Genomic DNA, 27,715 nt, shown 5'->3' with positions numbered 1-27,715 from the left:
ATATACGTATATACATATATATGCTACGGCGGTATATACGAAACTGTTTCTGAGACAATACAACTTTATATAGCCCGCACGGCTGGGCGATCAGTGCAGTGAATCCCATCCGATCGTGATTCAATTTCGACCCTCCTGGTGTGAAGGCAGTTTATTGGTGTCATGGAACACTATAATAATATGGACGCTGGAGATATGGGGTTTCTTACACACACACAAATGAGATGTAGATGAGATGTAAAAAAAAAAATTTATTGAGTTCGTAAAAAAATAATAATATAAAACGCAACCTGCCATAATACTACATAATAATATGCTGTAAAAGTTGTTGTCGTGAGTTCATATTTTGAACGTATTGATGATAATGATTTTGTTCAAACCATAATAAAATTCTCAAATGTTATTTCATAACTTTTTTCGGCTGGTTAAGTTTTCAAACTGATAATCTTGACGAAAATAAATCGAACCAATCCCTTCATCAAGTGTAGTTCTGGGATGTTAAAATGTGAAAACTTCAAAACTTATTGTTTTTGAAATCTAGTCAAAGTTGTGATGCGGGAATTTCGTTACGTCGAGAACATTAGTTATCTGTTGATATCGATTGGAAATTATTATATTTCGCTACAACGTTTATTATACGTCTGATAATAATAATTTATACTTTTGAAGAATGATAAAATCGTAGTAGTACTCTTTGTTAATACTTATGTTGGTATTTGTTTAAACTCGACGTATTTATTTAGTATCACATAGTATTCAGTAAAATATTTATGTTCATTTGTATTGAAAATCGTACTTTTATAATTTATTTGTTATGTCGTCAGAAGTAAATTTTGTTGAGTAAGTAGGTACTTATAATAACATTTTGAACTTAATTCCAAGTTACTTTCATTTCTAATATTAAATGGTATTTAGTTGGTTACCCTTATCGCCTACTTTTTTTATTTGGGTGTAAATAATAAATTCTAATTAAAACATTGATAACGGATGCCGTTCACTAATTTTCACTATGTTTATAAATCACAAAAATTAAAGCAGATTATAAATATATAATATTTAAATCGATATCGAAACAAAAACTATTAATTTGAAATTACCAAATCACGCGCTTGGTTTTTAATATTATTGTTTACTAAAAACCTGATAAAAGTTTGATAATATAGTTATGTTTGATAAAATACAATTTGTTAAATTAGCTCAACATACATATTTTCTTTGGACTTATAATGACGGTGGTATAAATTGTTATTTATACGATGCATACAATGTTGTTCTGGCTTGTATTGTTGAACTATGTTGTACAATCGCCAGTACCCATTTCAAATCCGATTATAAATCGATATTTTATTAATTAAGAAAATAAATGAGGCAATCGATCTGGAGAGTCTATTTTGTTTTATTTGAATGTACACCACTTTCGGGCGACATGCCAGACGACGTGGCACCACTAGAGGCACTTTGGGAAATATAAATTATAATTATTTAGTCGAATTCCGTACGAAACCTTAATCTGTTAACTTTTTTTTAAACCATAACTGAAAATGACAAATTATTCATTTTAATATATTTTGAAAATATTTAACCAAATCGAATACGACTAAATTAATCGTTTGGTTTTAGATACATTTTATTGTTTTGACTTTGGTGAAAAATGTGGCTTCTATTATAGAACATTGATGTTTGTATACAAATAATAGTTACGTAAATTGTGAATTATTCTACTGACAAAACAAATATTATGTACATTTTTACAATAAATTATGTACTTTAATGAAGATATTCAACGATATATTTCATCTACTGAATATCGAAGCACTTATTCTTATCTCTATAGATATATAGAATTAGGTTAATATATTAATCGATGTTGTAGAATGGATTTTTTTCTCCGTCACAAAATATATGTCAGAGAAACCCCTTTTTTCAGCGACGTAAATTGTGCAAGACTCGTATCATTATTTATTACTCTGTCCCATCAACTGTCACTTGTGAGTAGTCACCGGCTGAGTGCAACTCATAATTTTTGTCCGTGCGCAAAAATAGGTCTGCATAGACAATACTATATAATATTTATTATTACGTGTAACAGCTATTGTTGTATTGTGACCCTGACCCTTGTAAATGTGCACAGCGAGAAACTAATGTCAACGGAAATCGCACGCAATGCGAATAGTTTTCAATGGCAAACCGTTTTCTGAAAGAGCCAATTATTCACTCTTGGAATGGGTAGGTTAGGGTAGATTAGTTTTCTGGGTTCCGCCCGACTCTGTGCAGTCAGTATTCTGGAATCAATGGCGGCGGTGTTATTGTGCACATGTTCGCCTGCGTTCTCGTATTCGCACCTACCATCATTCATCAAATCGCCTCGCTGTGTTCAAGTCACATGACGTTATATGCTTGCTATGTACGCAGTTCGAATACTGTACGATTATATTCGATCTTCGCAGGGCGGAGTGCGGTTCGAAAGCTCTGTAGAAAACAGTAACGTTGTTCACTACATATTATACATGTTAAAATATTCGCCGCCAACAACGGCACCAACACAGTTTAATGACTCCAGCCTTGGGGTAGGCCGATTATTTCCCTCTATATATTTCGACGATAATATTTTGCGCAGTGTTCGGTTTGATTTTTCGCAGCCAATATTAAGAAAACGCTTTCTACTGCGGTTCGATATTTCGCGAAATCTATTGCACCACAGTCTGCAGTAGGTAATTGGGCGAGTTGAATAGCCGAATCTGTAGTTCCAAACAACTTTCCGTTATTGATAGCTGAAAATCAAGAACAGTCTTCGTCTTCATAACTCGTATTTCAGTCGTAAGATTAAATTGTTTGAACTTTGTCCAAAGACTGTGGCGCTCCAGTCAAATTATCCACGATTTATTTTTACTTCTGCGAGATTCGATTACAGCCTGTACACGTGATGTTTGATGGCAGTCGACGCTGCCCATTCGTAAAACTTCACCACCATTAGGGCATAAATGATTCAATTATTGCTTAGTAAATCGCAAAACAATGTATGTGGAGGGAGTGGAATTCTGAGAAGCCTCCCTCATCCATCATCGGTGTTTGTCATTATTTTGTTCCTACAGCTTGTGCGGCGTTAAGTTTGACGCTAGAGATAGAGTTTTCTTATAATGCATTTGACCACTTAAACGTAACATGTTATGTAATGCGAAGTGTGTAATAATCGAGTACGATTGCCATCAACCAAAGTCTGTGGCAATTTTGGTAAGTGCAACAGGATGAGGGAGTCTTATAATGTCTTCCATCGAACTTTTGCCATTATTGCTTGTTGTAAATAGTGTCGTACATTTTCTTCGATAGTTGGCAGGTGCAACAGTCAACTACTAACAAGGTAATATAATATATATATATATTGTCTCATAAAGCGTTGTCAAATACAACATAGTGCCAATCATATCGTAACATCATAACACTGTTACTTGTTTCTTCTATCGTTCGACACTCTATGCATATATTTTTCGTTATTCAAACATCCATCGGTTCCGTGTTCTGTGACAGTTATGATTGATTCTGATTGGTAGTAGGAAGTTGTGAATCGGTAATATTTTGGGACCGGAAATATCGTGGGAATAACCTAATTCTATGGTTACGATGCAAATGGAGGCGTAGGAGTAGTGCAAAATAAACGTAGATAGGTACACAAGTTGGGCCAGGAAAAATAATATGTATTTTATAGAGGTTTAATAATGTAATTAACTGTCCTTATTCACCAATTCAACAAAAACAAAAAATGCATATTATTTACGTTTGTCCACATTAACACTTTTAATCAATTGTTAATAGCTAATTTTGTGTTAGCTTGATTCCATTTGTAAAGTGTATTTATATACATTTAAATCACAAGTTAAAATATCCTTTAGATATAAAAGCACAGATTATATAAAACTAGATGATGCACTTCTTATTCTAACCATGTAATTCTCAAAAATGTAAACAAATAAAAACCTAACTCAAATCAGTGTCACTACGTATAGAGAAAATAGTTTTATGAAAAATTATTGATTACTAATTAGTAATTACGTATCACTGATATTTATCACTAGCGCCAAATTCCTTACCGTTGTCATATTATTTGATACAATAATTATTGTAAATATGTGAAACAATAATTTATTTCCCATGTGCGATCTTACTGCATTGGTGTAAGTTCGAGTTAACAGTAAAATCAGAAGTGCACCATCCGGCTTTATATAATCTGTAATAGAGGTGTCGCCACACGCCGGTATATGTTAAACAAACAATTCTGATAGGGTTTATCGAACAAGAAATCAACAGTTTACTAATTATTACATTAAAATAATGATGGCTATAATATCGCATAGTTATGACTCATGGATATACTTTTAACTAGGAACTATATGGAATCTAAAAGTGGTACATAAGTTTTATTATCTTTCATCTTCAGTTGCGTTTTTGATGTATTGCTATCACCCTTTTTATTTGACCCATTTTAAAAAGTTATGTTTTTATCTATACTATATTATACTATATTGATGAATCGATGTATACAATTTTCAAACAGATGAAAAAACATGTACGCATAACATAATTTATGCGTTATTTTAGAACGCAAACTTAAAATGTATATTTATCACTCAGAAATCGAAAGTAAAAACATTTTTTAGTAAAGCGCAAAACACTGAAAGTATATTCATGATATTTGTCAGAGAGTATAAAATTGAACGAAATTTCGTCGTCGCAAAGAGAAATGCGTTAGGAGGATAAAAATTTGTTTCGTACCGTATAATATATTATATAAACGTTTGCAAGGAGTCGATAATAATTCTTACTGGTAAGCGTTTTGAATGTGTACAATTCATAATAATATTATATTATTATATATATTCAATATATACAGTGTGTATTGTAAACTTTGATATTTTATAACTTGCATCGGTACACAATTGTTCACTACACAGTAATATATAGGTGCAAGCAAAAGATATAACGTCACGCGGTTCACCGTTCTATGTGTATTACGTTGCAGCAGCGGGGCACGTGTACATACATTCGAAAATAACAGAATATGTGATATTGCGGAAAATATTTGATACGCTCCAATGGTTTAATGCCCAAATATTATAATATCCATCAAGTAATTTCCAGTCAGAAATTAGGATACCTACCGTAAGAATAAGTTATAAAAGTACCCACCGATGTTTATCGATTTTCTATAAAATACACTATGAAGTAGGTATTTAAGTTATTTTTTAAAAAGTCGTGTTTTATATATTATTTATTAAGTTTTACCTCTAGTTCCATATACTTAAAGTTCACCTATCCTGTATAGTTCACTTTCACTGCTCATTTAATATACATTTATGTACCTATACACGTATATATTTTTAAATACTCCTATGGTACTCTCTTTATTTGTGTTAGTGTTATTTCCGTTTAATGTTACAAGTTCATTCCGAATTATATATATATTTTTTTCTTCAAATACTCTTATAATGTGATTTATATTGGTAATAAATAAAACAATAATGAGTTAGAAATTATTTTATTTTTAAATTGCTTAAAATAAATAGTTTATTTCAATTACTGATTAATGACCATAATAACAATGTTCTTATTTAATTTATAATTTGTGTGTTTACTTTTGTGATTTAAACAATTAAAATAAATGAAACAAATGCACTTGCTATTTTTATTTTTATTTGATAAGTACCTATTAATAAACATAACGATTTTATCGGATTTAAGAATTTGACAAAATATCATCAATGAGCACTTTGTGTTTTTCTAGGATTTTAGGGTTCGTCCGCAATAAAGCATATTATAGTTCCTCGAAAATATAATTACGGGTTATTTCACCCACTGCTGTTGATCCCAGAGAATTAAAATTGAATTGAGCTCATTTAGGTTTGGCGACAAAACAGTTTATTAAAATTATAGTAACCCTTTTATTTAACTTTTTTAACCCCGTAGTGCAGGGAATTGAAAAGTTTACTTAACAATATGTATGTATATATTTATCATTTACAAAATAGAGTTTCATATTGTTAAAGCTTAATATTATACTCTGAGATATCACTAACAAGATTTACAATTGTAATTATTTAAATTAAATAGTAAAAATAACTTATTATTTGTAGATTTAATATTACAAGTAATTATTTTTAATTAAAAATGTTAGTTAATTATATATTTTTTTAAAGTTTTAATTGTTCATAATTTATAATTGTAATAATTTTGTTATCTTGTTTTTTGTTTTAGTATTAAGTAATAACTTTAAATGAAAGTGTAAACAACTAGTAACTACTATTGGAAAATTAAATATTTTATAAGTCATAAACAATTTTAAACACTTAGTTTAGTTTAAAAAAATATCAAAACCAAAAAGTTTAGCTAATTTTTTTACTAAATGAATCAAAAACTTTATCTGTCGTAAACTCGTAACATCTGAAATACGATAAATTCATAAGTTCAAAAACGAAGCAAATTATTAATTTAACTAATTGTGTTAGAGGAAAATATTCAAAATTCATTATACTTTTTTACCCCTAGATTTTACGTCTTTTAAAACTTTTTTATCTTATTATCCATTTTATTGGTATACTTATAAACTATAGTTAATTATTTACCGAATGAAAAAATGTGTTATTATAGTTTATTGAGTGATTTTGTTGTTTAAGAAAACAACAGGATATCTTAAGAAGGTTTAATTTAGTTTTGTGTACGTTTTTTTTTTGTATTGATTGCAATCGCGAGTCCATATTATGTCCAATGTTCACAGATGCGAACATACTATGTCTATTTATTTGAATAAACAGTAAATACAGTTGGCAAATAATGTGAAAAACGTTTGGCGATAAAAAAATATCTTCAGAGTTAACAAAGTCAACATTCGTCTCCAGTGAACGCCCCAAAACGCTAGAGCTACTTTGAATTGCGTAGAGCGCCACCGGAATAAAACGGGCGATTTTATCACCGTATTTTCGTATTCAATAAGTAGACAATAATTGCGATCCCATTCCAACACCCCGACAATCGATTGACGACGGTTTTCCGTTTCGTGCAATTAGTGATTTTGATTTATACATCATGTGCATAGGCAACACCAGAGAACGCATTAAATTACTGATGCGATTGTTTTTATCACTTGTCGAATACAATCAATACATGTTGTAATATATTACCTTATCGTTAAAGTGGGAACCGTAGATTTCATCGAATCTGCAATATTTAATACTAACAGTTAGTATTTGTCATGGCGGCGGGTATAGGTATGCTGAGAAACGGCTCTAAGTGCAAATGTACTCACGCGGTTATCACTTATAAAGACTGTTAAATTTTAGATTCCACATATTATGTGAATTCGGCTCCTATATTGTGTTTTCTGCAAAGTCCTGTATTAACTATCGTGTACATAATACAGTATCTGTTTTAAATTAAAAACATTCTGTGCACGTTTCAATTGTTCTGGTTACAATCGTATTCATTAGCAGCGAGTGCGGTATTGTCGGTATTTGTAATATGTGTTTGAATTTCACCAAAAATATTATATTTCTATTAACACAACGTGCGTCGTGTATGATTAAATACGACTAGCTAGGTATGTATGTATCTACTACTAGCATCATCAATTATATTATATTATATATATCGAACATTCTGACACGCGAAGAGCATCATTAAGTTCTTACCCATCAACGAACACGATGAAAAAAAAAAAGAAATTCCTATACTCGGTTTTAGTTTAATAGTGATATAAAGTACCTAATAATAATATTATTGTTAATTTAAAGTTATAATCGTAACTAATAATGTATTGCTTTCGTGTCATTCTTACCAAATGCAATTGTTAGCGTTTTATAACTAATAATAAATTATTACAATAAACTTGCGTGGATGAATCATCTTAATACTTTTATGTTACGTTTTTGTCTGCAATGTAAAATGTTTTTAAACATAAAATAAGATGTCTTAAATCCGTGAATATATTTTGAATTTAGATCATATAGAGGAAAATATTGGTTTTTCTTTGACAAGTTTGTGGATTCAAAAGTTGTATGTGTAAATTTTTTTATAAAACGTTAAATACAATTTGTATGAGTTTTTATTTAAATCACAAAAATGTAAATTTCTAAGTCAACAGAATCTTGACCACTGTACGAACTCTATTTAAAAAATAACAAACCAGTCTGATCGCAGACCATTTAATTTCACCTTACTTCGTCGTCAACATGTGGGACCTAGATATTTTAATGAACCAGTATCGTTAAGGGGAGGGTGGTAGAGAAGGTATTGTTATCAAATGCATCTTTCCTTGTATCGTATTTAAGTGTTCCTTGCATCATTGAAAATATGCAACTATCGATGTGCCTAATGCTGATTAAATTGCATAGATTAAAATATATTACTTAATTCACTTCTAAAATTATTGTGTACACATGAGAAATGTATCAATTTGTCATTAATGGTAATTATATACAACTATCAATGAATTTGTTGAACTACTTTTTAAAAAGTTTAGTAAATTATGTTTAAGGAATAAGATATAGGTGATGAGTGATAACGATGAATTTCAGTCGAGATCCTCTGTACTTATTTTTACCACCCCATTTTAGTTTCACTAATATCATCTTGATATCTGTTAATTAGGATCATGGTCCATCAAGTCCAAATGGTATCACGTTAATAAAATAAATAATTGATGAGCTATAATAAGATAAATTTGTTTTTGAAAAAAAGCGTTTAACTTTTTTTAAATTGATTTGTTGAATAAATGCCTGGGAATATAAAAATCAAGGATATAAAAAAAAAATAATGTTTTCGAAAATCATCTTTTTTATTTTACAATATGTTGTATACTTATATTGCGTTTCATAAAAGAGAAAGTCCTTTGTTTTTATAGTGATCGGGTTTTATTCAAAAACGGTTCTGATATCAAAACATAAAACGTAATAACCTGAAATAATAATAAAAAAAATACACACCTATTATCCCTCTGCAGGTGAATTGAGCAGTAAAAAAAATCATGACTGAATAGTCGTTTTCTGAAAATTTGAAGCAGTCGCGTTGTTTCGACACATCATATATAATACAAGATTCTCTTGTTTAACATCTGCAGATTGATTGGGCCTGGCAATCAATTTATGCGCTCGGAGATGCTGTATTATATTATGACAACTGGTGGTACCAATTAACCCATTTAAGACCATAACCTACGTTACAACAGTTTCGTCTGATACCTCCCCGTTTAACGTCCTCCTGCTCCTCCTGCTCCTCCTCCTCCTCCTACCGCCCATAGTCCGTAACACATTGCAGAGCACTAGCCGGGCCGAGCGGAAAGTAGGTAAATCACGATAAACCATATTAATCGCCTTGACAACCGCTGTCAAAGATTGTTCCATCTCGTACGCCAGCGCTGTATATGTGTATATAGAGCAGTTAAAGCGCATCTATAGGTGCCTATACACTATATTATCGTATTGTTTTTGATGGAACTATTTACGGTCGACAAACTTTAGCCTCCCGATGTCCGATATACTACGTTCGAGACCGAAATCGTGGCTCTTTCGGGACGGCGGTATCGAATGCCGACCGGAGACGCGAGCGCGATTTATGATTTACCAAATCGTTTTTCATACGCGTCTTGAAACCAATAAAAACTTTCCGACGTGACCTTCCGCTGGCCGAGCTGCGTCTTATTTACCAACTCATTCCAAACAAATCATCGGAGATCCCGATATAATAATATGTGGCCACGCGCATGTCGAAACCTCCACACTATATATACTGTTATTATTGTTGTTGTAAAGTATACACTCGCCACTCTCACGGTCGTATAAACGGTCGTCATGAATCGTTTTAATTGTGTCGACCGTCATTGTTTCGCAACGGCTCTCGTATACAGCGCCTAATTAAAAAGAATATCGCGCATTTATTTTTATGAATTCGATCTAAATTACATTCCGAGTGAGCGAAATAGCCAGTTGAAATGTGTGTTTTATTAAACTTTTTTTTTACATTTTACATACCCCGCGCGGGGCCGCCACACTTGCAGCACACAATCTAATGCGTTATTGCACACACACACACACACACACACACACACACACACACACACACATATACACTTACCGAGACATTTTTTTTCCCCGTCGAGCATCCTATTTCGTCCATTAACTCCATATACTGTACGACGGATGTTATTGACAATTACGAAAATAGTTTGTACTCCTCTTTGTGTATAATGTCCGTTTATTTTTCACACTTTCCTGCAGCAATAAACCGAACCCCGAACCGCTTCTTCCGACCGCCTGCGGTCGGCCAGCGCAGACGCCTATAACCGCACTATTCCATATTATACGAAATAATATTGTCCATAACAATTTCGTATTGGCGTATCCCGAAGACACTCGAAAACTACTTCGGTATACTGCTGCAGCGTGCTTTTGTGTTGGCTCTCATCGTGTGGTGTCCGAAAGGCAATCCCGCGATATTTGCCACACCCCGACCGATAAGGTTTACGGTTTGGCGGTTATATTTTCCTACACTCAAATGACGAATAGCGATTTAAACACACCATTTACCCCCTTCCTTCACCCGTCAACCCGAGAAGATGTTTGTAGGTTAATCGATTTGGAATTATTTCTTCTCTATAAAGAATAGTAATAACATCATAGATTAATATACCACTCTATACGAAAACGCTGACCGTCGAACAACATAACCGAACAAAATTGATGAGCCATTTTCATAACAAGTATTTATTATTTATACTCATGTTGGAAGTAATACCGTAATAATAGACTATGTAGACTGCATTGTTATTTAATACAATATCTATAATAATGCTTTGAAATGTATTGAGTGGTTTACTAGCCTATAAAATTAGCATAATGTCGATGTAGCATTAGGGAAATATAATACTATTATAATAATGTATATGCTATAATAAACATCTATACACAAGTAGTTATACAGTACAATATTTTTTAAAACATTTATAAAAAACTGTGTTTTTAAATTCTTTTTTTTTCTTGGCTAACGAATGGCGATCGCGCTATTTACTGGAACAATATTAGGTTTATATATTTTGTAGTTGAATTAATTTCAGGTTTTTGGTCTTGTAATACGAGTACAATTTTATTGTTTTTAATTAATATTTAATTACACGAAAAGAAAAATAGTTAGCGAGATCTTGGAGACAATATAAATTATAAGGGAAAGAGTTGAGCTAAATGCCGTATCCGCTGAACTGTGTTTATCTTCAGACGGACAATTAGGAAATTCATTTGTCAAACACGAATGCATTATTTATCCTTTTAAATAATTTATCAACCTTTTGAATCTAAGTCTGCCTATTGGTTATTACACACTAATTAATTAATTTATACAAACGTTTGAGACCCTGAACTAAAATTATTATTTTTGTGTTGGTGATATTCGTTTAAAACAAATAACAATGTTAGAGTTGACAATTTTTTTTTTAAGTATTTTTTTTTTTAGTTAAAAATTTTAAATCAAAAATTAGTCAATTGACTGTTTAACTAATACATTATATTAACTTTCTAAAGTAAGTCTAGTATATTGAAAATATTTCAATTTATTTAACTTTTTATTTTTGTATACAAATATTTTTTTGAATAAATCTTAAAAATACAAAATGTAGGTATACATTCTGAATTTACATTTTCCCTTAAGTTTCCTAAAGCAATCATACAAATAATTATAATAATAATAAACAATATTATAAAGTAAATCAAATAATAGTATTGAATAGTTTTTAAATCAAAGAAGTATACATGTACATAATAGACTTTCAGGTTGGTAATGGAAACACAGATTATTATAATTCACACAGCATCAATGAACTTTTAAATATTCTGCTCTAACTCTACTCGAGAATTGTGAAAATGTTTACCTTTTATATTTGTATACACTATACACAAACATTTTAACTGTTGGTGGTTGCAATATTACAAAGCTGTAATCACCGCGGCGATTGCTAAAGTTAAAAAAAAAAAATTATAAAATATTACAAATTGATATGGATTTAATAAATGTGCGCCGTGAGCATGGTTAAAAAATAAGTAAAATTTCTGAGCGCAATGAAATATCGCTTATTATGAATTTAATGTTTTCAAACATTACAGGAGCATAAATAATATTCTTTTGGCCGGTCGTTAACCGCTCCTGAAAATGTCCATTAAAAAAAGATTTCGGAAACGCCTCCCGGAAAAGAGCTTCATTTTTCCAACCATCTACTTCGGTTTTTACAGTTACTGCGGTTTTTATTGTTAATACTTTTCGCGTTGGCCATGGCTCGTGTGACCGGTGCCGATTGCTGTTATGTGCAGCGTAACTAAGCGCAAGCGCTTTGCGAATACACACACACACACGTTTCGATAAGTTTAATCATATTTGGGTCAGCGCGGACGACCTCGTTCTCCTCGTCTAGCTCGACATGTTAGTTTGGTAATCCGATCTCTGACTACAATGGATATAGTCGCTGCCATACGAAACCATCGGATTTGATTAGATTAGATTAAAAATATATATCAACATAAGACCTTTTGTAAATAACCTTTGACAGGTAACATTATATACAACAGAAACAATGTCATCCAATTGTCTTACCAAGTTAATATTAATCATATTTTGTTTGTAAACAATGCATGGTGGTCAACAATTATTATTGTAGCGGACTATACAATTTATAAGATTATATATAGGTACCTACACAATAATTGTGCATGACCGTTTGACCGAGCAACCACGAGTCTACGACGTTACCACGGTATAGAAAGTATATTAAGTCATATTCTAGGAACACGTTGGTTCAGACTTGTGTAAACTGTAAAGTTATGCCAACATTATCCCTTATCGAGATAATGCACAACGTCTATGATAACATGGTCCAGACTTGCCGGTGAGTTTTCTCTTTTGCCTTGAATGCATTTCTAGATAATTACATGCTATTGACACTTGACATTGCAATATAATTGTAAGTTAGATTTTTTGACGTTTATGTTATATTAATGAATTTAATTATTTGTATTACGTACCTATTAAATATTTGTACATAAATTATAAACTATTGACATAATATTATTATAAAGTATCTTGTTGACATCACAAGTGGTCCAATTCTGTTTGCAATAATTTGCATATATTGAGTACTGCATAATATTATTATATGCATTTTGTTGGTAGTATATTTCATTTGTTGTTTATTTAATCATTATTGCGCTGATACAATATTTGACTCGTATAAATTAAATAAGACAACTTTATTAAAATTAGTAAAATCGTTTTTAATTTCTAGTCAGTTAAGCTTTTTCTATTCAGTGTTTTTTACATTCTACTAATGGGAATATTGTAATCAATGCATTGTAAAAAATAATTCCTAAATCAATAAAATATATTTTAGGCACTTACTATAAATGCTGTTGTATGATAATAAATCGACTATTTACTCTGCAATACAATTGAAATGTTTTTTTTTTTGCCTTATCTGGCTTACATAAGTGTATTTTTATTTAAAGGAATATTAATGTACAATAGCTAATACAGTTTTTAAAATAAAATCATTATATTTCAATAAAATGCTATTCATGTTATTCGATTAAATATAAACTGTATTTTTGAACTATAACTGATATAATATCATGTACAGCTTTCTATTTTATTCGTAGTGATTGATGAAAATAATATTTTCTTATTTACTAAATAACCATTGGCTATCCAGCTATCCTCAATCCTCATTGCACATAGCGCCCGGAAAAAATATTCACATTACCAGGCACAATTTTGTTTGTAATCTTTTTTTGTTTTGAATAGGCAGTTTTTCGATGCCGATTACGAATGTGTATAACAATTTGCGGATACAATGAAGAAGTAAAACAGTTTCAGCAGCTTAAAGTTCACGATTTTTGTATTATGCAGTCGTGCGGTAGGCATTATAAAATATCAGGTTGGTACGAACGTGGAACCCTCGATTTTCTACGAAAAACCACTCTCAGTAATATCGTCATTGGTGGAGTCATTGATCGAAAGTAGTTGTGTAACCCAGCGTGTGTGACATTATTGCTAATAAAAGTATGAAAAGTAGTCGCTCCCTACGACAACCAGCTACAGTTTCCTCAGTTTCCTGTCACAAACTTCAAGGTACAACGGATACTGGATAGCTCACCCAAAGGGAGAAAACCCTATTAATATCGCCAAAATACCAAAAATGCAAAATTGAAATTAATTTTTGGTGCCAAATTATACATCGTGTGTGTAGGTGTAATTTGCCTTTGAATTATTTTGAGCAGCTGGTATACCTTTATTATCATGGTTATGGAAGTTTCGTGAGATCGAAAATTGTCTGACAGAATATATAAAAATGCAGTACCTACCTATACTGTATAGACTATAGAATATAAGAGTGTCTAGTATAATTACACTCAAGACGCAACACAGTGGTGCTCGTAATTCGTAACTAATAATTACAGTTGTAGTTATAGCGCCTGTCCATGATACTAAAATAACTAACTTTAAACGAATCAATTCGCTCGTTTCCGCACATTTATTTTAGTATATTCATAAACAGCATCAAACGAACTTTCGATTAAAAAAAAAATAGTGCCTGGAAATATGTCAAATATTGACTACATTACTTTCAATATGTATTTTGAGAATATATTATATATTTTATACGTTTACTTTTTAAATATATATTAAAACTATAAATCGTTAAAAGTATGATACTATTTATGATAGATACTCAAAATATCATAATGTTCGATCGAAACTTCATAAAATATTATCATCAACTGCAATGTTATTTGTATATAATATTTATTATACTGTTAATACTATCATAATCTACAATCGTATTATTCGAATCTCGTACTTCATAACGATATGTTAATATGCATTTCATTTTATGTGTCGATCAATAAACAAACATGTAAATATTTTAAATTGTGAAAACAATAAATAAAATATTAAATATTAAACAATCCACTCAATCACAAAAATTAAAATGTTAAACCGAATAGCTCGGTATAGGTTTTATGATGAATGCATAGGTACCTAACATGTATATAATTTTATCACATTTTCAGATTTCCTCGGGGAACAATCTAGTCATTTTTTTTCCTTTCCTGACAATTTATTGTGTCTTTAAGATAACGTAACGTTGCACAGCACATAATAACAGTAAAGATATAGGACTCCAATGTCGTTAACGAGTTCTTCATTGCCTGAGGCCGGAGAAAAATGCGGGTCTATTGACCTATATTATTGAGTTATGGCTGATTGGAGTATTGGGGATCTACAAGGATCCCAATAATACAATGGTATACCTTTAATGACTTTTAAAGTTGTTTGATTGAGTACCACATTGCATATGGAGGGCACTTACATACATATCCACATGTGGGGATGAGTTTGAAACTCTCGACGAAACTTTAGTTCTCCTTGAGAAGTCATGTGCGAATTTTTTTTAATAGGCTATTCACTCGTGTAATTTTTTTTTTTTAAGAATTTATTAGATTTCTAATAAGTTTCAACAAAATCCAATTATTGAAGTACATTAAGTTTTTTTTTTATCCAAACTTTCAAACTCACTTACGCTTGGAAGTGTGGTGGTGTTCAATTTTGACACTTTGTGACATCACTTCTGACCCAGTTTATTCCAAAAAAAGTCTCTACTTTTGGTAGTAAAACAATAAGTGTAAATTATGGTATGTGTTCAGTTTAATCAGTTATTGATATTAACTGGTAGATAGTTAGTTTAAGATGCCATGTACATGTTTGGCTCTGGTATAATGTATAAATATATTAAAATTAATGACAATATGGTGTTAGGTACCTCAACCTTTTACATAAATATTATTTAACAGAATAATTATTATAAATTAAGATATAATATACTAAAAAACAGTTAGTACAGTAAACCCTCATTGCACATTATATTATAGATTTGACACTTTTCTATAGATTAATAATAATTTATTTGTAACATTAACCTAAGATATGATATTATAATATGTACTGCAATAAAGGTCTTACAGTATTATTGTGGCTTGGCGTGGTGTGATGGTTGCGATCAGTCACGGAACAGAACTGAGAGTACGCAACCGTCCACTGCCATTAGTTCCCGGATGGGTGGCCACCCGGGTTCTTGGTGGCAAAAACCTTTCCACACATTAACTAGTTTCCAACAACCGTACCAACCCTACCATAACTCCTTAAAATAGCTAATAGCGACCAATGGCCCATGTTGCCGCGGAATAATTAATAATAATAATGATAATAATAATAAAACAATATTATTAACAATGCATACAGTACACTTGGACTTGAATTTTCTTTCGTTTTTGACTTTTAAAACAGCTCTTTTATAATAATATTTATTTGACAATCTCATTCGTTTGTACATCGATCCATAAAGATGTTATATTATTATAGTTATTGGAGATTGTTATAAATATTATAATACATAATATCTGTTGTTATATTCGAATTTAAAAAGTACATATTTAGCCATTTAGGTATATGCATTATATTACAAATACCTATATTACAAACGCTAATACCATAATGACATTCAGGTTCCATAACTAAACCATTCTGTGGTATTTGTCGGAAACAGGAACAGATAGGTTAAGTCATGATAATCCTACGTTTGTATACAAAATATGGACGTGGCACTAGTGGAATTCATTCTTCTTCGTATGTGTATAATTCCTAGTCTAAAAACGATTTAATGACAATTTATGAGAAGGGCACTGTGCAATATTATCACCCGATTAATGTTTACTGGTTAATTCTCATATTTTGCAATATTATGAATACCTACCTGGCTACCTAAATAGATGACAGAATTTTTCATCTAGACATATTCTTAAAGTTAGTATTTTCTTATCTTATTACTCGTATTGCTTATTTGAGTAACTGAAACTCTCAAAATCATTGAATTTACATATCTTAAAGACTTTTGAATGATTTGTGACTTGAAAGTAAATGAGCGAGTCAAAGAGAAAAGTCAAAATAGCTCCTATTCAGGAAATTAGAAAAAAATGTCTCGTTTCAAATAAGGAAAAATAAAATATTTCGATAACATAAACTAATAAACTATAGGTAACTACTAACTAGGTATGCAGAACATTCTTGTCTACAAGATTGATTTTTACAATCAAAATATTTTCAAATTGACTTTTTCCATTTTACCCTTGGCGTATCACATGACTATTGATACACTTATACATAATATATTAATTTATTGCAGTTTGTATTTATTAGTTAGATGTCTTGTGATAAATAATTCTATTATATTTTTACTGACCTAGTGACCTATAGTGTTATGTAAGAGATTAATTCAATATCGTCCATTATACTCCTTTGCTGTAGAGTGTTTGAAAATAACTTTTTTAAAGGAAAAAAACGTTCAACCTGTATAGTGTACACGTATTGAAAGAAACAAGGCAATCATTGGTGCACGTGACTTGAAATTTAACAAAAAAATATTTATTTATATATTTTAGCACCGCGTACAGATTGCAGAAGAACGTGTTTTAACCTGTTATAGAAATGGTTTTCAATAAAACTTGGAACACTTTACGTTATCCTTTTATTTTATTCCGAGTAAGTCTTATACCTATGGCATGTATTTCGTTTAGAAAATGTACGTAACAAATACAAGAGAATATAGCATCTCAATAATAAAACATAGACAGGCGATGTCGTCGCAGGGGGGAGGGGGGGTAAGATGTTTAAATCCTCCCCATGGATACTTGACAAATATATATGTACTATTATTGCTTACCTACGTACACATAGTTATAATTTTAATTCATAATGTACATTGATTATATTTTATTTAAAAAAGTTTATCCCCCCCCCTCATTTAAAATTTCTGATTACGCCTCTGCAGACAGGGGAAAATTATTTTGTTTAGCACCCCTCCATCATACCATATTTCATTAATATGGGTATTTAATTTATTATATTAATTAATTCATCAGTGGAATAAACAAAACCCAAAAGTAAACAATATAATATAATATATCTGTATGTACTCTATAATTTAGTATATTATTATTATGTGAAGACTAGTTAATATTATGAAGCATTATTATGTTATATTTATATGGCGTATATTCATAAAATATTTAATGTTCATATCGACACGGCCGACAATAAAACGAGTTGGTCGCTTTGGCATATAGAAGTGTTGAGAAGAAAAATAGTGCAGAGAAAAAGTTTTTTCTGACATATTTATGTATATATATATATATATATGTTTATATGTTGTGCGTGTGTGTGTTTGAGGACTTATCGTTTTTCAGTTCTTTTTTTTTCCTGCATCAACGTTCTTATGACTTGTCGTTAAAAATGAAATAACATTAAACTGTTTTAGTTTTTATTCATTTTTTATTGTGAATTGTACTTTTGTGCATATTGCATATACACGGGACTGTTTCAGGGTGTATTGATAAGTTTGTGCACATAAAAACGCGTGTAAAAAAAAAAATAATAATAATAAAAACACGATACGCACTAATGCCGCTTGTATAACTTATGGTGTATATCGCGTATCGCGTCGGTCTGGAATTATTATTGTTATAAGTTTCGTATTCATATTATGTCGTGATTACAATATATATTGTATACGTGTATATGTATACATAGTGTAGTATTATATAAACTGCAATAAATGTGAATTTATCGCACTGCAGACTGTATATACACACGTCGAGTAATGTTTTGTTGTTGTTGTTGTTGTTTTTTTATCGTAATTGGTCGGTAGGTTTAATGGCCGTGTTATAGGGTCATTTGTAGACAATAAAATATTTTAATATCTGAAAAAAGCCATCGGCCGTGTATTTCTGAAACGGACGACGAGTTTCCTGTTATAATATTATAATATTATGCTTTCCGTTACAATACGCCCGTGCCGCTCGCGGCTAATGTGTCAATTAATCGATGCATTTGAGTCGTAATATAGGATCACCTACCGATGATTCTGTACATTGAAGTCGAACCTATTTTACACTTTCTGTACAATTAAGAACTATAGAATCCTCGTGGCATATTAAAAGATTAATCGAAAGGGCAAAATGCTCAGGTAGATACAGTATTACTCGGATGGTGTAATATATATTATTTTATGTATTTATAGCTATGTGATGTGTATAGGTAATTTATATATTATACACTGTAAGCGGCTTTCGTCTGACGAAATAATCGTGTGTCCAAAACATAAATTATTTTGGTTACATCAAAGTGGATTGCGATTTAACGCATGTAGGGTGTACCTACATAATATTATTACAGTTTTCGCAGTCTTTTCCAACTTTTTATTTTTAGATTCTGAGCTGAGCGATGAACGTATCTATCGATTTTACAATGATGTGAGAATTTTTTTTTTATGTTGAAGATACTATTTCCACATAGATGTTCAACTTCGAGGGCGATTTATAGTAGCAAATTGGATCTAGTCGGTACCTTGGTGGGCTGGAGAAAATTCCTGGTGTTTATCTAAATAATTGGAAAAAATAATAAAAAGTTAGGAAGAACTGAAATGTTTACCTAAAACCAGTTTTTGACTAAAGACATTTTGTTCTTTTGGTGTGTAACTCAAAAATAAAATAACAGTACAAACTTGAAATTTTCATCAAATGTTTATATTAGCATTTTCTATAGATATGATAAGATGTTCACTCTTTTTGAGCGATGTATACAGAGACATTTGACATTTTCGACTTTTTATTAGTTTTTTTTTCCCATTTATGTGGATGGAAAGTTTTGCTCGGTCAAAAAGTTTGAAATTGAATACAAGATTTCTCAAAAGTCATGAGTATTTTGTATTTCATAATGTAACCAAAAAATCTAAAAATATCATAAATTATGCTTAGTAATATAGGCTGACAGACCTTCTTAGCTCAAAATCGCATTTCGAATGCAATGAGTTGTGATCGAATTCGAAATGGACCTATGTCGCAGTGACTTACTTAATGACCAGGTACACATCAACTGCAGGTCTGTCGGTACATCAGAGCGGTAACATTTTCCCCTTTTTGATTACGACCCGTGTGTGGTTCTGTATAACATGAAGATGAAGCCATGTAGATACTTGAAATATATGAATAATAAAGACATGTGTACTCCACCGTCGGCGATTGCTGCAGTTTTCGTACAAAAGTTTCATACTACTTTCAGCAGTACTCAAATTTACCGTATAAAAGTTTCGTATTTATTTTAGTTCGAGAATTGACCGAAGTACATAAATTTTAGAAAAAAATACTCTTGAGTGGTATTCTACTCCTATTTGCATAAATAAATCATGATTACAGTCGCAGGGGAAAACATTATGCTGAAAGGATGTTTTTAGCGAACCAAAAGAAAAATACTTAACTATATCGTAGGTGCTGAATTAAGTTCAATAAAAATCACACCAATACGATTAATGGGTGGTGTTTATTTTTTTTTTTTTATCAATCTGTGAAAGTTAACATAAGTTACTTTATGACGTATTAATGGCCAGAATGGCTTGCGTAAAACACAACGTTTATTATACATTTATAATATAACGAGTAAAGTGTTTTATAGAAACTACGACGTCGTATTTAATATTATTTACCATTTATTATCTGTTAAATAAATTAACAAACAATTACTTTAAACTATATTTCACATGAACCCCCGTATAATAAAATGACAAAATTCTTATAGCTACACATTTCAATTTCATTCTGGCGAGTCACTACAACTGTCTTAAAACTTTATTTGACTTAAAAGACTCATAAGTGTTTCTTAGAACTTAGAAGACATAGGAAATTTCAAAATACGACCCATAATACGCTCAACCGAGCGGTAAACATATATTTGCTTCATAGACGCAAAAGTTGGTTTTTATGGAGTATTTAAGTTAATAATAAGACGAGGAAATTTGTAAAAAAAATAAATTAATAAATATTAATTTTTTTTTTTGACATTTTAATACATAATATTATAATATATTGTACACTCAAATTCCATTGTTTTTGTAATGAGAAAATATTTAATATTACCTCACGAATTTTTTTTTAAGATTTAATTTTTATGCAATTTTATCAGCATCTAATGCTGCTGATGTGTGACGTAGTCTAAATTCAGTTAATTCTTTCGTGTAAGACTGTCAGATACTGGTATTAAATAAGTAATCCACTATATATCATGATTTACATATTATTTTTTAATCTGCTACGGGATACTAAACCTTTCAAAAACTTTTAGAAATCCCTTTGGATTTTCTTTAATATTATATACACTTAATACCTCATTCGGAGTAACAAAATTAAGTGTAAATAGTTTGAAATACTTATTTGCATTAAACAAAAACTCTACTTAGAATAAATTCAATAAAGTCTCCAATCTTGCATAAATTATTTATTATTGAATGGTAAGGCAATTTTAAGTTTCAAACCTATATTTAGATTTTATTTTGTAGCTAGGGAAATTGTTCAACTGTTGTTTGTTATTACTTATTATATAGATTTAAGTATAACTGTATAACAGTATGCAAATAAATAAAACTTTTCAAAAAGTACTTGGTCGTAGTATGTTTTTTTAATTTCATGAACAGTTGTTAAAGAATTTGTATTTAAATTTTTTATCATCATCTGTTACATTTGGATAGGTGCAGATTATGTTATCCCATTATCATTTTTCTGTATAATTTGCCTGTAATAACTTAACTTTTTATGGTCTTTACCACAATTAATATTTTATAAGTAATTATTAAGCTTATTTTATAAGCATTTTATCGAATTGCCGATAAATATTTCTTAATAGCTTAATCGGATATCAGTGCATTTCTGCAAATGCGCCTCTTTCATTTTTTTTAACGTCGTAGTATAAATAATAAATACAAAATAAGATTTATACAATATATATTTAATTATTGTATTAATTATTATTGCATAATGTATTGTGTGAATACTTAATACAAAATTGTATACAAAGACAACTGCATGTATTTTACAATGCAAGCTATGGGTAAGCTAGATTGGATAAGCTTTTTATAAAAACATTTTAATTAATTTCCAACTTTTAAATCTTTTAGGGGAGGCATCCCCTTCTTGCTAATTCTCTTAATGTGGGCGTCCCGTTCTACTTTTCCTTGGGTTCCAAAAGTCTAAATCTCACCCTTAACACTTTGGATAATCAGCATTTTTGTATGCATACTTTTTAATGATTTTCAACTAAACAAATTATTTAATGCAACTATTTTAATTTTGCTTATAATATGACCACTCTTATTTTAATCAACCAAGTGTTATTTGAATCATGATTGAAATGCGTACTTTCAAAACATTTAATTTCCTACCCAAAATATCGAATTATTATTATTATACATTTATTTGATAGAAACGAGTTAAAAAAAGCCACCGGGAAAATGAGAGTACCACTAAGCCGATGGTACAAAAAATAAAGGGAAAGTCGGGTCGATTCGATCGTCACAGACATACGTGGCCTCACGAAAAAAGATTACAGAACCCAACAGTCGGAACACAATATAAAATCCACTGCCGTTGACCGCGCCACGACCTCGGGGCAGCTGCTGCTGTGCAATATATATATATATATATATATATACTCGTGTGTGTGCAATTACATCCGATTTTGGCACTGCAAGCCGACTTGAGTGTGTGTGTGCAATTACATCCGATTTCGACTGCAAGCTTGTTGTGTGTCCGAGCGAGTGTATGATCGTGTTGTACCGCTATGGCCGGTGGTGGCAATAATATTATCGGGGCACATTATAGTCGTCGTGGCGCATTGTTTATACATTGCGCGTTCCAAAGAGGACGGAGCAGGGAATTGTAATTTTTTTTCGGCCTCGGCCAGCGTACGCACATAATATAACACGTAGTAATTTTGCGCATATTAATAGCTCCGGCCGGAATTCCATCTGTTTAATTGAAATTTACAACACTCACGTACACTCGCGTTCAGCAGACGATACAATGACGGTTGTTGTTTACTGCGGTCCCACACATCAGCACGAATAGGTACCCATCAGTGAAGTATTTAGGGATTCTTCATTGCAAGCGGGATCCAGCGGATTATGTTCCTAACATAGCGATGAGGGGAACTTATCGTCCCTCCCCTCCAATAAGCCATGGGTTGTATAGAAATTCAATTTATTGCAATGGATCATAAAAAAATACTGTTTTTTTACAGATTCTATTTAGGGAGTTGGATACCCACAATTTTGGTAAGACGAGATTTTTTCACAGACTCCGAGAAATTATGTAAAAATTAAAAATTTTACAACTGTACAATTTTGGAAAACACGAGGTTTTTGAAAAACTAAAAGAACGCTACTTTTAAAATAATCAAAAATAGTTTTTCCTACCATTTTAATCACTATAATATTAATTATTACTACTAATAGCTATGCACAAACCAAACATATAAATACATTTAATTTATTTTTATTTTTGTTACCGCGTATATTTTACAAAATTCAACATGGCTGTATGTATCAAATGGCAGCAATAGGTGGGGTTGTATCCTGGTCCCGTGGATAAAATAAACCAACACTCGTATAGATAGGTGTCATCACCCACGTCCGTGAAATACTTTGTCGGCAAAGGTTGTTTTCTGTGGGCAGTGGACGCGCGGTGGTTTCTATAATATTATGTTGGGTGGTGCGTGTCGAACCTCTCGATGTAAAGCAAAACTTCATTATTGAATCTTCGTTTTTGAGGGGGTGTATTCCGTTTTAAACCTCAAAAGAACTGTGAGTCAAACATTATACCTTTGTATTTACATTGGCGTTATGCACTACGTCTCGCACACACCGAAAACTCCGTTCACTATTACGTCTTGTCAAACCGTGATACAAACAAAATCGGGTTGAAAACTTTTCAAAGATTTCATATTATCCGTCCGTTACAGCATTTATTTATTCGTGTTTACAATCATTGTCATGGCTGAAAAAAAAACGAATATATTCCCGAAATCAGAAGCGCGTTTACTGGTAAATAAATCATATAATATATTATATAACGTGCTCATTATACAACAAACGTAACTTTTTGATGGTTTGGTATTCAATTGAAATTTTTCTACATAATACCTGTATAGGTATCTTCAGACCTATTTTTTTTTATAAGCGTTTAGATAACTATCATCGCTTTTTATTATTGACGACGAGTAAAACATGTGTAAGATGGTTTTGAAATTGTTTTGATTTTTAATCTAATTATAATACATATGTATTTATATAAATGCTGGATACTGTTCAAGTTAGAAACTTGTTCCTTGTAATCAGTCAAAAGAAAATCGTTCAAATGCAATGTTTAAGAATTTTAAAACCGTTAAATTGAATGCAGTTTGAATAATTCAGAAAATGTCTTGTAATTCTTAATGAGTTCTTCTGCGTGCATTTTGAAATTACCAGATGTTTATTTTTGCAGGGTACACGCGTTTGTTACGAACTTAGTCTGTTTTAGACACGAACGTCTTTTCTTTATTCTTCTCTATAAATTAAATTCAATGACCATTATTTCAGAAATATATTTAAATTTATAGTACTTTCACCAAACTGCAAATTGGTCATCTAATGTTGTGTTCTGTAAAAGTGCACCGTTCTTATAATATATAGGTATATACACTATTATACCCGGTACGTTTTTCATTTAATAGCGCATTCATATAGCTTCAAAATGTGTGAATCAACGACTGAACAAATGAATGTGCAAGATAGTATATGTATTTTTGAAACCTTTTGTTTATACGTGTCAGTTTGAAGCACAACTTCCTGTATGTTTGCTAGTGGTGTACCTAACTTTAAATGGATAGGGGATTCCTTAATAGAAGGGCGTCAAAAATGGGCTTTTCTGTTCCAAAAACAAATGATATTGACCACTCGAGTGTAAATATACGCAACTCGCAAACTTCTCTCACACGTATAAAATATCTATAGGCCGAACGTAATTTAAAAACCATACTAACAGTAAAGGTAAATATCATCAATATCAATCTAAACCTAGTGCACTATAAATATGTAATGGTGCATTTAATACATTTTCATGATTAACTAGTATTAAATTTAGTGTACTTGGTTTTTCAACACATCCATGTTTATAGTAGAATTTATTTTGAGGATATTTAAAAATATTTCCGCTCCAATTATATTAATAATTTACCAGTAAGTAATAATATTTCAATTAGTATTTTTTTAACATAATAATATAAGACTGTCTTAGTACCTACTTATATTGATAATAATATGATATCTAGTTCGGTTTATTTCAATTGGCTACATTATCGTTATTACTTATTATCATGTTTTTATTTTATTACCAACATCGTTGTAGATTGAACACAACTTCTTATATCGAAGCTAGGCATATATATACAATTCTCGTCATGAGATTGAGCTTGTTATTAATAATGTGAATGTCCTAAAGAAAATCCATATAAATGTATAGACAGTATAATATAGATACAGAAAATAATATATTATACATAATGTATAAACGTGCAGTGTGTCTGTCGATCATAAATATTTTTTTCGTTCTTTAGTAATGTATTCGACCAAATATGTCTATCTTCGTTATTTATTATTATTTATTTTATATCTTTGTTTGTGATCACTTAATAAAAACTGTTGGTATTGTTGTACGTTTTTCACATAAGCACAGGCCCAATACACTTTGGCAGCACAAATTTAGGTTTATTAATGACGTGTTGAATTTTAAATTCGGATGATAGATTTCAATGTAAACATTCTGATTTGAATCATTAATAATATTAATTAATTATACATTTTTATCAAAATGATGGTCGATATATACATTAGGTATATATAATCGTTTTTCACGGAGGATTGAAAAAATAATAATATGCTAAATAACACGTTATTTTAATTTATTTGGTTTTTATGTTTTGTTCATTAATGTATTCACTTTTAGAAGAGCTCATTCATGTTGCAATAAAAAATGGAAACATTTTTTTTTCTGAAACATTATATTTAGTATGATGTATTCTTTTCTCTCAATTAATTATTTGTAACATCAATGGTACAATATTTAAAATTCTATAGTTTTGAATGTAACGAACTAAATTTTCACATACGTATTTTATAAGTGCACATCCATATACCGTCATCTGACACCTATACAATTAATATACAATAATATGACTTAATAAATTGCAAACTTCCGAAGAAATACTATTTGTTTTTAACTTTCACTAATCCGGTTCAGTCCGAATAAAAATAAATTCCACCATCACCTCAAAAACTTAAAACAAATTATGAAATCAATTTGCGTATATTATGTAGCTAAAATAATAACATGTTATTTATATTTGTATTTACTATTAATTAATGTATTCTTTCAAAACAAACTGTAAAATATTTGAAATACCTACTGCCTATTTGAGACCTCGTATTACATCTCCCCCCTCCCCCTCCCCCAAAAAAACGACCTTCTATAAAGTAAAATATATATCACTGTCCTATTAAAAATGTTGTAATTATTATTTGTAACGAAAAAAACTACTAAAAGTAATAGCCTAACTAGCCTATTTATTTTAATTAATTGTGGTGCCATAGGTAGAATTTGCGTAGTAAATTTATCTTATCAAACACCGGATACCACATTTTAGTGCTACGCTGCGAGTGGTTGTTGTCGCACCAGAATATTATTGTTACACTGATGAATTTATTGTTCCGCAGAGAATCGGAACATTTGAAACAATTAAACGTCCGCAGTTTGTGACAGCTGAAAACGTCGCTTTCATTCGCCTATACACGGGCCACCCATCGACTGTGCTCGGCTATGTTCGTATTCGATTCTAGAATATATTATATAATAATATTTATTATATTCACAGGGAAACTGTGCCGTGGAATAAAATTAACGAATTCCGCAGATGCGCGAGTATATAGTAATAATAATAGTAATAATATAGTGATAATGACTGTGTATATGTATATAACATAATATGTAGAATATAGGTACCTGAAGACCTTACTGAGCATAATTAATAATTATATAATGTATATTATTGTATACAGTTTGTATATATAACCGGTACAGGTACACTGCCGTTAAAAACTAACCTACCGCTGCGGCGAGTGTTTGTTTAAACACGTCCTTATGATGTGCTCGCGTGTATATGCAAATGCAATATCATGTATATAATATACTATATTATATAGGTAAGCGTACGCGGGATTACAATATTTTCGCAATTCGTTTTCCGCTCTGCAATCCGACTCACCGTCCCATTTTACCTGTGCGGTTATCGCACTGCAAGGGTCCCGCTCGTAAAATCGCGATTTCGTGTAATAATAATAATAATAGTAGTAATAACATTGTAATGATTAGCTTTCGCGGTGTGTACAGTCTATTATATAATGCGATAGTCCACAACGGTTGTTTGCATGTAAATTTCGTTACAATAAAGACGCCGGACGGGTTGAATTTACGACGAGTACCTACACACACACACACGCATATACATAGTTATATAGTATATAATATGGTCTAAAGGTTGTGCTGCAACGGCGGCGGTAATGAGAGTCCGTGTACACACGGTGCACCGACTTTATTGTAATACTACGAATAATGCAAATCGTGTGAAATTAATCAGAATTTAACGGCCATAGTGGTGGTGGTTGACGGGGGTGGTGGCGGCTGCGGAAGGGTTGACGTTGCAGAAGCGTACAATAATTATATCA

General features: G+C 31.1%; 1 protein-coding gene across 2 annotated transcripts in view; it reads left to right on the top strand.

Annotated features, from left to right (window-relative positions):
• LOC111037558 (G-protein coupled receptor moody) overlaps positions 1–27,715 on the top strand; it is a 152,271-nt gene that overhangs the window by 39,635 nt on the left and 84,921 nt on the right. The window lies entirely within an intron of this gene.

The sequence above is a fragment of the Myzus persicae genome, unplaced genomic scaffold (genome assembly GCF_001856785.1).
Source record: "Myzus persicae strain clone G006 unplaced genomic scaffold, MPER_G0061.0, whole genome shotgun sequence".
Taxonomy (NCBI): domain Eukaryota; kingdom Metazoa; phylum Arthropoda; class Insecta; order Hemiptera; family Aphididae; genus Myzus; species Myzus persicae.
The sequence above is the reverse complement of the archived record's forward strand: the minus strand, read 5'-3'. Positions and strand labels throughout refer to the sequence as shown.